The sequence below is a fragment of the Mastacembelus armatus genome, chromosome 24 (genome assembly GCF_900324485.2).
Source record: "Mastacembelus armatus chromosome 24, fMasArm1.2, whole genome shotgun sequence".
Taxonomy (NCBI): Eukaryota; Metazoa; Chordata; class Actinopteri; order Synbranchiformes; family Mastacembelidae; genus Mastacembelus; species Mastacembelus armatus.
Window position 1 is genome coordinate 6,487,071 of NC_046656.1, and position 17,616 is coordinate 6,504,686.

Below are 17,616 nucleotides of genomic sequence, written 5' to 3' on the forward strand. Positions count from 1 at the left end.
AGCAGCAATTGTAAATAGTCGCCCCCTTACAACAGACAATCTCAATGACCCAAACAGTTTGGAGCCACTCACTCCAAATCACCTTGTCACCATGAAATCCACAACTGCGCTGCCTCCACCAGGTGAGCTTGCAAAGGAAGATCTGTATGCACGAAAGAGATGGCGCCAAGTGCAGTATCTAGCGGAACAGTTTTGGAGTCGCTGGAGAAAGGAGTATCTACACAACATTATGATCACACAACGATGGCATAAACCTAAGAGAAATATTCAAGTAGGAGACAGTGATGGACAAGGATGACATGCAACCACGGTTGGTGTGGAGACTTGGAAGAGTCTCAGAGACGGTAATTGATAAAGATGGACTCGTCAGAACAGCGAAAGTAATTCTTGGAGATAAGAATCTGAGCAGAAAGGGTGAACGCTTGAGCAAAGTGTCTGTAGTAGAGCGTCCAGTTCACAAATTAGTTCTGCTATTAGAGGCATGAATTCAAGGGATTATGAATGGTTTGTGTTAAATGTTTAGAGAAATGTTTAAGATGTTCGTAATTTGTCATGAAGGGTTATTTCATGTTAAGAAATTGTTTGTTTTAACCTCTTATATGTTACAACAACAAACAATTTGGTGGGAGTGTAAGAGACAGTAAAGTCGTGGAAGTTATGTGCCTTTAGTTTGGTAATTTCCGTTGTTGGGCGGAAGTTTATTTTGAAAGGAAGGTTGACGGGGGAGGAGAAAAAAAAAAGAAAAGAAGAAAACCAAAACGGTGCTTGAACGGAAGACAGACGCACGAATGAGCTGAAAGATAAACGAAAAGGAAAGAGTTTAGCTTCGGTCAGATTGGGGAACAAGGTTTGTGAAGAATATTTATGTTTCTAAAATGTATTGGTATTTTAAGTTGTGAAAATGGACAATTACACAAATAAGTTATGGTGGTTCGTTAACACGGTGTCCTTTATTTTTATTTTTACTCCCTTCAGCTCTTACGTTGGTTTAAGGTAACAAAGGACAATAAAGAAAAGTTACAAAACCATCAGTTTTAGGCTTTTTCTTCGACCGGATGCTACAATATGGCTGAAATCTATCTGGAGGGTTGCCATAACTGTCAAAAAACCAGGCCTGATGATCGACTGTGAAATATATGGCCAACCAGTGCTCGCCGGGCAGGTAAGACGGCTCGGTGTTGACAATCAAAGCAGCAGGTCGTTGTGAAATTTTGAGTTTGGCCAGTTGATCACACAGTACCACCCCCAGAAAATCAGCATTTTTACTAATTATCCTTCTGACGACACAAGTCAACTCAATTGTATACATGTCCAGCTGTGACTCAGTAATAGTCCACCAGCACTTGTCTGCTGTTTGATATCTCGATGACTGAATCAAACACAGCATAACAGATCATGTTAACGGTGCACTGGAGAGGTGTTCGGAACCTCACCTCCAGCCTCACATTCCCGGTCTTGATCAGGGACACATTACCACCACCGCCACCGTCTGGTTCAAGGTTGAAACAATATAGGGTGTAACCATTGCCAAATGCTTCTCTTGGAATGGATAAGGGCCTGTCTTTAAGATGTCTGCCGGTGGATTGTATCATTTGATAATATTCCCTGACATACAGTGGGTACGGAAAGTATTCAGACCCCTTAAAATTTTTCACTCTTTGTGTCATTGCAGCCATTTGCCAAAATCAAAAAAGTTCATTTTATTTCTCATTAATGTACACTCAGCACCCCATCTTGACAGAAAAAAACAAATGTAGAAATTTTTGCAAATTTATTAAAAAAGAAAAACTGAAATATCACATGGTCATAAGTATTCAGACCCTGTGCTCAGTATTGAGTAGAAGCACCCTTTTGAGCTAGTACAGCTATGAGTCTTCTTGGGAATGATGCATCAAGTTTTTCACACCTGGATTTGGGGATCCTCTGCCATTCTTCCTTGCAGATCCTCTCCAGTTCTGTCAGGTTGGATGGTGAACGTTGGTGGACAGCCATTTTCAGGTCTCTCCATAGATGCTCAATTGGGTTTAGGTCAGGGCTCTGGCTGGGCCAGTCAAGAACGGTCACAGAGTTGTTCTGAAGCCACTCCTTTGTTATTTTAGCTGTGTGCTTAGGGTCATTGTCCTGTTGAAAGGTGAACCTTTGGCCCAGTCTGAGGTCCTGAGCACTCTGGAAGAGGTTTTCTTCCAGGATATCTCTGTACTTGGCCGCATTCATCTTTCCTTCAATTGCAACCAGTCGTCCTGTCCCTGCACCTGAAAAACACCCCCACAACATGATGCTCCCACCACCATGTTTCACTGTAGGGATTGTATTGGGCAGGTGATGAGCAGTGCCTGGTTTTCTCCACACATACCGCTTAGAATTAACGCCAAAAAGTTCAATCTTGGTCTCATCAGACCAGAGAATCTTATTTCTCATAGTCTGGGAGTCCTTCATGTGTTTTTTGGAAAACTCTATGCAGGCTTTCATGTGTCTTGCACTGAGGAAAGGCTTCCGTCGGACCACTCTGCCATAAAGCCCCGACTGGTGAAGGGCTGCAGTGATAGTTGACTTTGTGGAACTTTCTCCCATCTCCCTACAGCATCTCTGGAGCTCAGCCACAGTGATCTTTGGGTTCTTCTTTACCTCTCTCACCAAGGCTCTTCTCCCACGATTGCTCAGTTTGGCTGGACGGCCAGGTCTAGGAAGAGTTCTGGTCGTCCCAAACTTTTTCCATTTGAGGATTATGGAGGCCACTGTGCTCTTAGGAACCTTGAGTGCTGCAGAAATTCTTTTGTAACCTTGGCCAGATCTGTGCCTTGCCACAATTCTGTCTCTGAGCTCCTTGGGCAGTTCCTTCGACCTCATGATTCTCATTTGCTCTAACATGCACTGTGAGCTGTAAGGTCTTATATAGACAGGTGTGTGCCTTTCCTAATCAAGTCCAATCAGTTTAATTAAACACAGCTGGACTCCAATGAAGGAGCAGAACCATCTCAAGGAGGATCAGAAGAAATGGACAGCATGTGAGTTAAATATGAGTGTCACTGCAAAGGGTCTGAATACTTATGACCATGTGATATTTCAGTTTTTCTTTTTTAATAAATTTGCAAAAATTTCTACATTTCTGTTTTTTTCTGTCAAGATGGGGTGCTGAGTGTACATTAATGAGAAATAAAATGAACTTTTTTGATTTTGGCAAATGGCTGCAATGACACAAAGAGTGAAAATTTTTAAGGGGTCTGAATACTTTCCGTACCCACTGTACTGTCCTCCAGGAAAGTGTGGCTGCAGCGGCTTTGCAGGGTACGTGTGTCCATCAGCATAGAGACTGATGAACTCTGCATCCAAATGTTCAAAATTGGATTTCTGATATAGCTTCCAGTGTATGCCTCATTGTCCACAAATGCCACTATGATAAATTTCGGCACCTGCCCTATGTAGAGATTCTCCTGGTTGCAGACTCTTGTTCCTGCAGGGACTGAGAATGTTTTCAAGGCCACTCTGTCCACAGCATATTTTACATTGCTGTGATGGAGCACTCTGCTGTGCGCGAGCCTGAGGGTGGGGGAGATTGAGACTTTCTTCACAAAAAGGCTGGCTGTCAGGATTTTCACAGCATATTGTGTATTAGGCGCTGCCATTAAACAGATTCATCTTTTGAACGTATAAATTTCATAGTGATGTCGATACCGTTAAGCAACAATTTCTCCTGAAAGAACAGATCAGCATGTATGGGAGCTATTAATTACACAATCCTGTTGTTTTCTGTATATGCGTCCCTTGTGTTCATCCCCTTATTGTTTCCTTCCAGTCCCACTGCGTTCATATGCCCGGGAGTGTCCATCGCAAATAGTGCAGCACCGAATTGTGTGGCAAGACTATCCGGTCCATAATTAATTAAACATTCTAAAATTCCTCTATAGGGGTAAGTATTAATCTATCTATAGTAATTAATCTATCTCCGAGCATTACATCGACCTGGGAGAATAACGTACAGCCTGGGTAATTAACCAGCCCCACATCCAATCCGTTTGCAATGTTGGTCCCGTCAGGGTTTGTAATCTTTATCCGTAGATACAGATGGGTGTCATTCAGGTCCAGGTAGTCTTCCCCACTCGCACTGATGAAGAATTCCAATGGTCCCGTGTCGGTAAGGGCAGAAACTGGTGGTATTTCAATACAGGTGGATTTCTCTATGGATGTCTGTGTGGATGGAACTGTGAAGAGGTCGAGCTCTGATTTTACACACTCGGCTGTGGATGAGCGACATGTTTTAAAATATGTCTTGATGCGTAGTTCTCTGCTTCTGCTCGCTCCCACAATATTGCAATATGCAGCTGTTTTAAGGTGCGGTCTTGCAATCGCGAAACCGCTTTTAAATAACGGGACGGCCATCCTGAAAAGGCTACGAAACAGACCTCCCAGGCCAGAAGTGAAGTTTTACTACTGCCTTCTAGTAGAGAAATGGAATATAGTCGTTCTGATCGTTCTTTAATGTTACTTGGATAGTATCTAACACTGGATTTGCCAGCTGCATGTAGTGCGACTTGTCGAAAGATACTGTGCGTATTTTGGCCTTGCTGTCCCCTGATATGCGGATGCATCTGAGTAAGGGCACGTGTGAATCCCCGACCAGCTGACAATCTACGATATCTGAATATATAAAAATATTATATAGTCCTGCATGAATGTCTGCTGAGCAGGGAGCTATAAATGATTTATTTCCAAGAGGAATAGTCACTTGTCTATCCGCCTCAAATCCTAATATTTCAGCCAGGTGTCCTTTAAATCTCACAACAGTCCCCTCTGCGCCTGTTATGGAAATTCTGTCGGTGTTGTAATTATACCACATTTTTAGGCCCAACGCGTGCGATAATTGTGTCCAACATGCAGTATTGAATTCCTGGACAACTGTGTCTATGGCCTCATAGTGTGCCAAAGGTATTGATATTTTAGCATGGTCGGTACTCTGACCCTCTTTTATCCATACTTCTGCGTCGTCTTGGAGAAAGCTGAGCCACGTGGCCGGGTACTGAAACTGGCTGATCCCTACCTTGTAAGGTTCGTCTAAATGTTTAGCCTTGGCTAGTTGTGTTCCTGTAGTTCCATATTTCATTGTTTGGATAGATGTGGGCTGAAGCGTTGCTGGGGAGCCTGATATAAAAGCCCCTGTTTCTCTTATTCATTCGCTCTCTCTCTCTTATCTTCACCCTTAGTTAGTTATCTCTCTTTTGAGAGTTTAACTTTCTCCCTGATCTCCATTACATATCCATGACGTCTTTTGCGGCTACCCATGTATGAAATTTTTCTGGCCATCCTGCCCATTTAACCAACAATTTTTTCCCACCTTTGGCCAATATTCTCTCTATTTTATAGGGTTTGTTTTTATTTATGATTACAGGTTGAAGTTCTTTATGATAAAATGTTCCTCTCACCTGCATCCCTGGCTAGATCACACAATTTGTACACAGTAGGCACGGTGGACAGTTGCTCTGTGATAGTGAAAACGTCTGTTTATATCCTTTTCTAAACAGCCCTCGGTGTTTTGAAATTCTAACAGTGTCACCCACGTTGAATCTACGACAGGTTATTTCAACCTGTGGCTGGTACAGAGTTTTACGCACCTGCATCTCATTGTTTTTATCCACGCTCGCAGGTGTTCTTTTTATTGATCTATGATATGAATTATCATATGCTGGGAGCATATCATCGATACAGTCAATGCATCTATGCGAATTGACGGCTGTCAAATAACGCCACATCTTGCTCTTCAGCGTGCGGTTAAAACATTCCACCACGTTGGCTTTAGTCTCGTTCAAAGTAGAGAAATGTTTAATGTTATATTCTTTCATTAGCTCCTTAAAGTGTTTATTATAAAATTCTCCCCCCGTTTGTAGCTTTACAGGCACACGCCCTTCAGACAATATGTCCCTGAATGCCTTTGTGACAGCAAGGCCCGATTTTGTCTTAAGACATCTGACCCACGCGTACTTAGAAAACACGTCGATACATGTTAAAAGGTATCTAATGTTATCATTTGCGGATGAGTATTCGCTGATGTCGACAATGTCTGCTTGAAACTGTTTATCAACACCAGAGACCAACACCCTTCGTCTGCTAAAATCCTTAATTGCTGGAGCATGTAGAGTATATGCATCTTGAGCCAATAGAAATTCTTTAACATCAGATAATGCAGGGCTTACTCCTGTTTGCTCCTTCATGGCTTCACGTAGCTTATTAATACCAGCTAAGCCTCCAGGACTGGCCGGATCGTAATATATTTTGTCCATCAATCGTTCCATGGTGGGTGTCAATAAAAAACAATAATGATTTTCTTTTCAAATACTTGATTTTTATTCACAAAAACCATAAACACCAGGTATACTGTCATGCATAAAGCAATAATATGAATATAGAAAAAAAAACTTTTAATGCAGGGTGGTTTAATGATGAAAACATACAGCTTGTTGATGTTTATAAAACAATCATTGGTATAGAAGAAACTATCATCAGCGGAGCTGTCTTCTGCTGCCGCTGTGTTTCTGGATTGATCGTAGGTAATGTTGTAAAGTTGTCGTCGTTCTGATTCCGTCAGCGGTCCGTCGATTTCTTGTTTTGACAAAATACACAGAAAGCACTGTCAAGTCACAGAATGGTGATTGGAAAATACCAGATACACACCCACACACACACACACCGTTACCTACCGTAGGGCGTCACAGCGTCTGTTCCGCTGCTTGGTGCGGTGCCAAGTTGACTCCGCCCACTATTATTATTAATTTCATTTTCAATTTCATTCATCATATTAATTTCCTTTTAAGATGACTTCTCTTTACACTTCATATCACTCTGTCCAGCTTTACCTTCTGATATAGATCATTACACTTATTTTGCTGTGGTACTGGTCTGTAAAAGCTTGACTTCCAACTGCCTAGTTTTGACAACATAGTGTCTGTGATATTTCTGGTAACACACAAATGCACCAGTGGACTTTGGAAAATCAGCATGCATCTTAACAAAACTAGATTCAGTTCAGATTCATCCATCCATCTTCTATACCCGCTTTTCCTGGCTCAGGGTCACGGGGATCTGCTGGAGCCTATCCCAGCTCTCTCTCGGGTGGAAGGCAGGGGTACACCCTGGACAGGTCACCAGTCCATCACAGGGCCACATATAGACGCACAAAGACAGACAACCTCACACTCACTCCTACGGGCAATTTTTTAGTCACCAATCAACCTAACATGCATGTTTTTGGACTGTGGAAGGAAACCGGAGTACCCAGAGTAAACCCACGCAAGCACAGGGAGAACATGCAAACTCCACACAGAAAGGTCTTGATGCGAACCCACAACCTTCTTGCTGTGAGGCAACAGTGCTAACCACTCATCCACCATGCTGCCCCAGTTCAGATTCATATTTATTATAATTATTATAGGCCTACACTTATTATTATAACAGACTCACCCCCCCCCCCTTTTTTTGGGGAGGGGGGGGGGGGGGGTTAAATTAATTAAATTGCTGTTATTGTTTAGTTACTGACCTGATTGGAGGAGATGGAGCATCTGATTAACTCACTTTATGGCACATTAATTATTTCTATGCTATATTCTTTCCATGGCACCAATACTCTCTCTTGGCCTTATGCTCAAAAGCACTATTGACACTGCACCGGGGGTTCTTTTTGTTCCGGGTCTCCCACAGACCGCGGGGTTAGTTTACTTTGGGTCTCCCACAGACCACTTTATGGGTTCGTCCTGAGTTTCTGATTTCCAGAAAGCCCTGCTCGGTTTTACCCGAATACGTTTGAGCCAGTGTGATAGGCTAAAATAGCATTATACGACTCCTTAATACTCCTTAACATGATTTAGTCAGTATGATTTCATGTAAAAGGGAAATGGGTTAAACAAATGGGAAAAATTTAATAAATATTAATTCATATTAGTTCATGCAAGCCTTTAAAACATTTGATATGCAGTTAAAAGTTGGTTAAAACATGTTGAATACTTTAAGAACTGTAAAACCTTTTGTTATCTTTGATATTGTATTAATATTTGTTTGTTTCATTCAAGGGAAAGATAATCTTGTGTGTTGGTAATCTTTCGCTAAGCCTGAGTCTGTATTCGGCTCTGGGATCGATTGGTCAGGGCTCGGCCCCCCTTCGAAAAAGAGCGCGTTGTTCCCGGATGAAAAGAATTTAAAAAAAGAGACTGCAAGAGAAAAATACGACATGGCTCTCGTGGTTCTTTCCCCCCTGTTTACAGGGGTGTAACATATTTTGGAGGCACCGCTGGGATTGCTGCTTAGATGTCCAGTGTATATAGTCTGTGCATTGAATTCCAAGCCAGCTAAATCCCCACATATAACCCAGGCGGACTGCAGGGAGGAAGGTGTTGCTGTCTAAGGAGTGCTGGTAGCTGTGCTAAAGAGCACGTCACCTGAGACCAGCCAGAGGTCATCGGGGACTGTAAGGATGTACAGCTCAGCGTCGGTGAACCAGGCCAGAAAGATAAACTGACATTTTCCAGTCTTGCTCATCAGATTGAAAATGGGCTCAGCAGAGGTTATCCCGAGATTGATATTGTAGATGCTGTCATTAGAGCTATCTCACCAGGTTTACAACTTCGCAGCTACTTGGAGGGAAAGGCCAACCTTACTCTTCCCACCCTCCGTTGTATCCTGCGCTCTCATTTCCAAGAGAAAAGTGCCACTGAGCTCTACAAGCAGCTAGCTTCAGAAGTACAACATAATAAAGAAACAGCCCAGAGCTTTCTGATGAGAGTTTTAGATTTGAAACAAAAGGTGTTGTTTGCATCCCAAGAATCAGAGTCGGGGCTTAAATACGACCCAGCTCTGGTTCAGCGGATGTGTTTACACACAATACTGACAGGCCTTCAGAGTGATAGTGTTAGAATAGATATGCAGCCCCTGTTGTTAGACACTGGGACCCCAGATGAGCTTTTGTTAGAAAAGTTAAATATTGCCTGTGCTAATGAGGCAGAGAGAAAGAATAAGAAAAAGTGTTTAGCGTCACAGTTAACTACAAATGTGAATGTAGTCCAGTTAGGGGACACTCCACCTGTTAAGTACCCTGTGAAGGAAGCCAAAGCTAAATTACCATCTGAGCTTTTAACAGAACTAGCAGAGCTTAAGACAGGTGTAGCTTCCTTAAAAGGCCTTAGTGCAGAGATAGCTCAGATTAAGGAGACATTACAGCAACCCATGCTTAGCCCGCAGTCCTATGCCCAACATACAGTGGTGCAGCCAGGCAGGGACCGCCAGCTACAGCAGCAGTATTATGGCTACCAGGGTTACCATCAAAGACCAGCTCCACCACCGCCTCAGTATGTAGCCCAGCACTACACTTGTCGTCCAGCCCGTCTTCAGAGGAGGTGCCCTGTTTGCCGACAATCTGGAGCCAGCGAAAGTTGCACTCACTGCTACCTCTGTGGGAGTGGGGAACATTTTCAAGCAGGATGTAAGACCAGAGGCACCCGCCCATCCAGGGAGGCCCCTTTAAACCAGGAGTGGTTGCCACTGCGGGACAAGTGTTAACCATAGGCCACAAAGAGTCCCAACAATGTGTGAATTGTAAATGGATAGACCCCCAGAAGAAACTGAGACAATGTTCGTCATGTAAAAAGACACTTTATTGTACCAGAACATGTCAAAAACAACATTGGGCTGAACATAAGAGACAATGCACTGAACTAAAGAGCTCACATAAAGCTAATGAAGAGGAACCTGCCCACGCACTGCCACACCCACAACAAGTGAACTGCCCTCACAGAGTCACATCACTGGTTGGCAGGCAGTGCCTTGTTGAGTGCTTCCTGGATGGCCACAGACTCCCAGCTTTGTGGGATTCAGGCTCACAGGTGTCTATCATTGATGAAAAGTGGAAAAGGGACTACTTGCCAGACAAACAGCTCAGAGATGTTTCTGAAATTTTGGATTCCACCGAACAGCTGACACTGACTGCAGCAAATGGGACCAACATGCCTTACCTGGGATGGATCGAAACAACCTTCCAACTTGTTTCAGGAGCTGATACAGCTGAACAACTCATCATTCCAGTGCTGGTGATGAAGGGTTGGCATTTGTCCCATCCCATAATAGGCTACAATGTCATTGAATATATTTTGACAAAGACTGAAAAAGCAAAACAATACAGTACAGTTAGAAAAGCATTCCCGAGTCTTAAAAGGAATAAGGTAAAAGCTTTTATACAGGCTGTGAGTGCAGACCAATTAGACGAGTTCCCAGTAAAAACTAAAAAGGACTGTGTTATTGTACCTCAACGAAGTCACATCCTAGTTGAGTGTCGTATAGCTGCACAACCCTTTAGAGAGGACATGACTATGTTATTTGAACCAGGCTTAGACCCTCAGTGGCCAGATAACCTCGAGTTCTTTGACACTCTGGTTAAGGTTAATAAGGGTGCTTTACCAGTCATAACACTAGGTGTTTCAAATCCCACTGACCATGATATAGTCCTTTCAGGCCGCACTGTAGTTGGCACAGTTCAAACTATTACAACCACATTACCTGCATTTATGTTGGCAAAAGCTACACCTGTAGCGACTGTTAACCAGACTAGCATGCAGGTACCCGGTAGTTCTAGCGAGAAGTGGGACCCACCTGTAGATCTCAGCCACCTGAACGAAGAGCAGAGACTAGAGGTTAAACAAATGCTAAGAGAAGAGTCTCAGTCCTTCTCAAAATCAGACAACGATATAGGTTGTATTGAAAGACTGAAAATGACCATTTCACTTAAAGATAATGAGCCAGTGAAACGCACCTACATGGCAGTGCCGCGCCCGCTATACCAAGAGATGAAGGGTTATCTCCATGACCTCATAGCACAGGGTTGGGTTAGAAAGTCAAACTCTTCATACTCCTCTCCAGTTGTGTGTGTTAGAAAAAAGACGGCACGTTACGACTGTGCATTGATTATAGAGACTTAAACAGAAAGACCCACCCAGACCGCCAACCTATTCCTCGAGTCCAGGACATCATGGACAGTTTAGGTGGCAATTCCTGGTTTTCCCTCTTAGACCAAGGAAAGGCATACCACCAGGGGTTTATGGCAGCGGAAAGCCGGCCGCTCACTGCTTTTGTTACCCCCTGGGGACTATATGAGTGGATACGCATCCCTTTCGGTCTCATGAACGCCCCTGCAGCATTTCAACGCTGTATGGAAGAGTGCCTGGATGGACTCCGGGACAACATCTGCATCCCGTATTTGGATGACACGTTAGTCTACAGCAAAACCTTCAAAGACCATGTGGAGGATGTGCGACAAGTGCTTCAGCGGCTCAGAGACTATGGCATAAAGTTGAAACCCAGTAAGTGTGAAATGTTTAAACATCAGGTGCGCTATTTGGGCAGAATTGTGTCAGCAGAGGGCAGTAGAGTCGATCCCGCTGATTTTGAAGCAGTTAGAGCACTCAAAGACGTCAGACCACAAAATGTTGGCCAGCTTCGGAAAATGCTAGGTCTTCTTTCCTACTACAGGCAATATATAAAAGACTTTTCTAGAAAGGCTAGTTGTCTGTATGAACTTTTAAAAGCAGACAGAGAAGGCTCAGACACCAAGCCAAAGACAAAACTAAGAAAAATGAATCAAGCAGTGCCCTCAACGAAACCAATAGTGTGGACTGACCAGCACCAAAGTGCGCTGGAAGAGCTGATTGACTGCTTACTTCATCCACCAGTGTTAGGCTTTCCAGATTTCACACAGCCATTCATTGTGCACACCGACGCTTCTCATAAAGGACTGGGCGCAGTGTTGTACCAAAGACAAAATGGTAAGCTGAGAGTTATTGCTTATGGCTCCCGTTCATTAACAGCAGCTGAGAAAAACTACCACTTCCATGCAGGCAAGCTGGAGTTTCTAGCTTTAAAGTGGGCGGTCACAGACAAATTTAGAGACTATTTGTACTATGCCCCGACATTTACTGTGTATAGTGACAACAACCCGCTCACATACATTTTGTCAACTGCTAAACTAAATGCAACTACTTCACGATGGGTTGCAGAATTAGCTGACTTCCACTTTACTATTAAATACAAACCAGGAAAAGAAAATGGTGATGCGGATGCCTTATCGAGAATGCCACTTGATGTAGAGACATTAATCAAAGATTATTCTAAGGAGCTGGCACCAGACACCATTGCAGCCACCATACACGCCATTGAAGTCCAAAGGGAGTCTCCTGCAACGTGGACATTATCAAGTGCAGCAGCCATGTCAGTCACTGTAGAAGGTGAATCAGTTAACGCATCCATCAGGCCCATACCAAAAGAACAGTTAAGTGAAGCGCAAAAGACTGACCCAATAATAGGTCCTGTACTACAGTGGAAACAAGTGGGTTCAAGGCCACGGTTCAGAGAACTGAAAGCATTCAGCCCAAAAACGAAATGTCTATTTAGAGAATGGGAAAAGCTGGTGCTAGATAGCGATTGCATCCTGTATCGAGCCACTGCTGCCCGCAAACAGCTAGTCCTGCCAGAGCAATACAAAAAGATGGTGCTTGAAGAGCTGCACAACAATATGGGTCACCAAGGTGTCGACCGCACAGTGTCCCTAGTACGTGACCGTTTCTTTTGTCCATATATGCAGTCAGATATAGAACATTACGTGACTAAAGATTACGTGTCAAGATGGCGACCGACAAGATGGCGATCGACAAGATGGCGATCGACACAACCAGCCAGGCTCCTACAACGCCACCAACACCAAGAGCAACAACAACAACGCCAACACTACCTGACAATACCAACTCGGACAATGCCAATCTACTACTCCGTCTAGCAAACAATGAAATCACCAAATTAAAGCAGGAAATACACCGCCTCTCTCACGATCTCCAACAGAAAGACTCCATACTGACTAGCTTCAGGGACGTTGCCCTCGAGCAGTCGAGGAAGATCTCCACACTTACCTTCACTCTCCAGGACACTGCCCCATGGGACCCGTCAACCTGTCCTCGACCCTCCTCCTCTTCTACACCATGTCTTCGGTCCTCCTGGACCGAGGTTGCGGTTCGTGGGCGGAAAAGATATCACCACGGGTCTCCGCGTCCCTCTCTAGACCTCTCCAATCCATTTGCACCTCTGTCTTCTGCCACCCCGGACCTACATACGGCCTCATCCGCTAACCACGTACCGGATCGTTCCGCTCCGGTTTCCCAACAACCCCCGTCACCCGCCAATGTCGTTCAGCGCCGTCACCTGCTCTCGCTCCCCTCTGACGACACCCGCCGCCCCCGCCTTAGTCCAAGTGCTCCTCGCGGAGCCCGTTGCCACGGCGGAAAACAGTCTCCATCCCGCTCAGCTACTACATCAGTGCGCCGTAGGATCCTTCGCGAGGCCGTGCTCAGGCACACTCACGGGCTCCCTAGCTACGGACCAACTGAACTGCCGCCTCCATCTTCCACCTCAGCACCCGATGTCACCGCCCCGCCTCCCCGCCAGTCAGCAAGACGACACGACTCAAACGGCCAACTACTGGCGTCTTCTCCACGCCCCCTTTTCCCCCCAACCACGTTAATCATCGGACACTCAATTATAAGGAATGTACGCTTTTTCAACGCCACTACTCACTGTCTCCCTGGAGCTATGGCCTCTGACATCTTGGCCATGCTTCCTGGATTACTGCCAACACTTCCGTCTTCCATCTCTAGAGTGATTGTTCATATTGGAACTTGTGACACGTCACTCCACCGGTCTGAACTGACTAAAAAGGATTTTATCTCTCTCCTCCACCTCCTAAGCAACTGTGGTAAGACTATTTTCATGTCTGGTCCCATCCCCACGTTTGGAAGAGGCTCTGGCCGCTTCAGTAGAATCCTCAGTCTCAACACTTGGATCAAGTCTGTCTCCCTGTCCTACAATCTCCAATTCATCGACAACTTCAACCTCTTCTGGAACCGACCTGCCTTCTTTGCAGGAGATGGTCGGCATCCTAACCGCCTGGGCTCCCATATACTTTCCACCAACATTCAACATGCAGTTCACTGTACCCCACACACTAACACTGGACAATCTGTCCATTCTGTCCCACATGCCTGACTATCTGACTCCATACTACCAATCCCCTCCATCTGGTCATCCTCCCGACCTCAGCCTAGAAAATCAGGTATACGCCAGATCAACCACTCTGTACTAGCTAACATCCCCAGAAACATGGACTCGACACCTTTCCACAACACTCATTTTGGGCTTCTTAACGTTCGCTCCCACTCTCAAAAAGCATCCCTCATCTTTGACATTATTCTTAAACACAATCTCGACATCCTGTGCTTAACTGAAACCTGGCAGCAGCCCAACGACTTCACTGAACTTAATCAATCTATTCCTCCTGGCTTCACATATCTCACCCATCCACGCCTCTCGGGACGCGGTGGCGGCCTCGCCATACTGTACAACCTTAAATACAAAATATCCATCCACCCCACTATCACCTTCCAGTCCTTTGAAGCTCTCATAGCACGTATTCATGGTCACACACCAACCTTCTTGGCCACTATCTACCGCCCACCAAAACCTAACCCGACCTTCTTGGACGAACTGTCTGACCTCTTAGCTGACCTCATCTCTCTGTCAGCCAACATAATTCTTCTTGGTGATTTTAACATCCACTTCGACAATCCCAACAACACCGCTACAAAAGACCTAATTTCCTGTCTGGACAGCTTTGGGCTCCAACAATACATCACCTCCCCAACACATTCTCTAGGCCACACCCTCGACTTAGTCTGCTGCTCTGGCGTCACAGTTCAGTCATGTTCTACCCTCGACACCTTCTTCTCCGACCACAAACTAGTCTGCTTTAACTCCAAACTACCTCTCTTCAAAACCCACCTCTCCCGCACCATCACCTTCCGTAACTTAAAGAACATCGACCTCCCCTCCTTCACTGCTGCTCTCAACAACCTTTCATGTACTAATTACACACCGTCCCTCTCCAACATGTTATCCAATTTCAACTGTGAGCTACGAAATCTACTCAACACCTTCGCCCCACTCAAAACTAGATCTGTATCCTTTACGCACTCTGCTCCATGGTACACACCCGAACTCCGCCTCCTCAAAACCCAAGCCCGTCGCCTTGAACGTCTCTTCAAAAAAACCGGTTCATCCACCCACAAGGACTTATACCTAAACCACATACTGAAGTACAAGCAAACCATTACTCAAACAAAATCTGACTTCTATGCCTCACTTATTGTATCCGCCTCTGGCTCCACGCGTTCCCTCTTCTCCACTGTCAAAAATTTATTGGGCCCCCCCGATACTCCTCTCTTCCCTTCACTCTCCACCACCTTGTGCAATAACTTCCTGGATTTCTTCTCATCAAAAATCGAAAATATACACCAGCAATTTCCCCCCATCTGTGACACTGCGAACTGCCTCCACTGTACCCTTCCCTCTCTACCAGTATCCTCCCTGCTTTCGAGTTTTATCATTCCACCCACCACGGTTATCTCTTCCCTGATCCTCAAATCCAAACCCTCAACCTGCAAACTTGACCCCCTACCAACCAACCTCGTCAAGCTCTGTCTCCCCTCTCTCCTTCCTCATCTTACCCACATTATTCACACTTCCCTCAGTTCTGGCATCGTACCCCCATCACTCAAGACAGCCATCATCTCACCAATTCTAAAAAAACCTGGTCTCGATCCTGCCGACCTTAACAACTTCCGCCCTATCTCCAATCTCCCGTTCCTCTCCAAAATCCTGGAAAAAGTTGTTCACCACCAGGTCCATACCCACCTTTCCGCCAATAGCCTATACGAACACTTTCAATCTGGTTTCCGCCAACTTCACAGCACTGAAACTGCCCTGGTCAAAATCACCAACGACCTCCTAGTAGCCGCAGACTCTGGCCTTGTCTCCATCCTCATCCTCCTTGACCTAACTGCAGCTTTTGACACCATCTCACACAATATTCTCCTCCATCGCCTTGCTTCCATCGGCATAGCCGGCTCGGTCCTCTCATGGTTCACCTCCTACCTATCTGACCGCACCCAGTCCGTCCATCTCCAGAACTTCCACTCCCAGCCCTCTACTGTCAGTTGTGGCGTGCCTCAGGGCTCTGTCCTGGGGCCCCTCCTCTTTATTATTTATCTCCTTCCTCTCGGAAATATCCTTAGGCAACATAACATCAATTTCCACTGTTATGCAGACGACACCCAGCTCTACCTCTCTGCTGCTCCATCTTCTACCCTCCCCCCTCCCTCCCTCCTTACCTGCTTACATAATATCAAATCCTGGTTCACCCATAACTTTTTGAAACTCAACCCTGACAAAACTGAAATTCTCCTCGTGGGCACCAGATCCACCCTTTCTAAAACCAGCACCTTCTCCATTCAAATTGACAACAATACTGTCCCCCCCTCCCCCCAAGTTAAAAGCCTGGGTGTCATCCTAGACGGTACTCTCTCCTTCACTCAGCATATCAATACCACTACCCGGTCGGCCTACTCCCATCTCCGTAACATAAACCGCATCCGTTCCTCACTCACCACCGATAGCACGGCAATACTCATTAACGCCTTTGTCACCTCTCGTTTGGATTACTGTAACTCACTCCTCACTGGTCTACCTCTCAAATCACTTCGCAAACTTCAACTTGTCCAGAACTCTGCTGCCCGAATCATCACCAGAACTCCATCCTCACATCATATCACCCCTGTCCTTAAACAACTTCACTGGCTCCCTGTGTCCTTCCGTATAAACTATAAAATCCTCCTTCTCACCTACAAAGCCCTCCACTCTATTGCCCCACCATACATCACTGAACTACTTCATATCTATTCTCCGCCTCGTCCTCTCCGCTCCTCCAGTTCCACTCTCCTCTGCACCCCTACAGCGCGCCTGGCCACCATGGGCGCTAGATCCTTCAGCCACACTGCGCCCCGCCTTTGGAACATTCTCCCTCATCGCATCCGGTCGTCTCCGGACTTATCAACTTTTAAATCATCACTCAAAACATATCTGTTCCGTATAGCGTTTTCCACCTAACTCTCTTAACTTCTCAAAGCAGCCCGTGATGTCCTACCACCCTCTGCCTATTTCATATTGTCTCATACTGTTTCATATTTGTTGTTCTGTCATCTGGGTTTCTGTATTTCAATTTACTTTTACTGTACTTCGCCCACTTCCTAGATAATCCACGCTTTTGCCTTTACATTCTCTCCCGCCGTTTATGTATTCTTGTTACTGTTGTTTTAATGCACTCTATGTATATCATGCTGTATGCTTCCTTTTCTATCTGTAAGGTGACCTTGAGACTTTGAAAGGCGCCATGAAATAAAATGTATTATTTATTATTATTAAAGCATGCTGTTGTATTAAGCAGAAGAAGCCCTGTCATGAATCAAGAGCCCCTCTGACAAATATTGTGACCACTTGCCCTTCGAACAAGAACCCGAAATCAACAAGCCGGTGAAAAACAGAAGGAGAGAGAGACACCAACCTGCTCGTGAACTTCAAGAAATGGATAATGAGGACAGTAGTGATGATGATTGCTTTCATCATGCACTGCCTCACCCGTCTGCACCTCAGGCATCAGATCTGCCAGCGGAAACAAGGAACAAAGAGCCTCCAGCATTGAGACACCAGCCT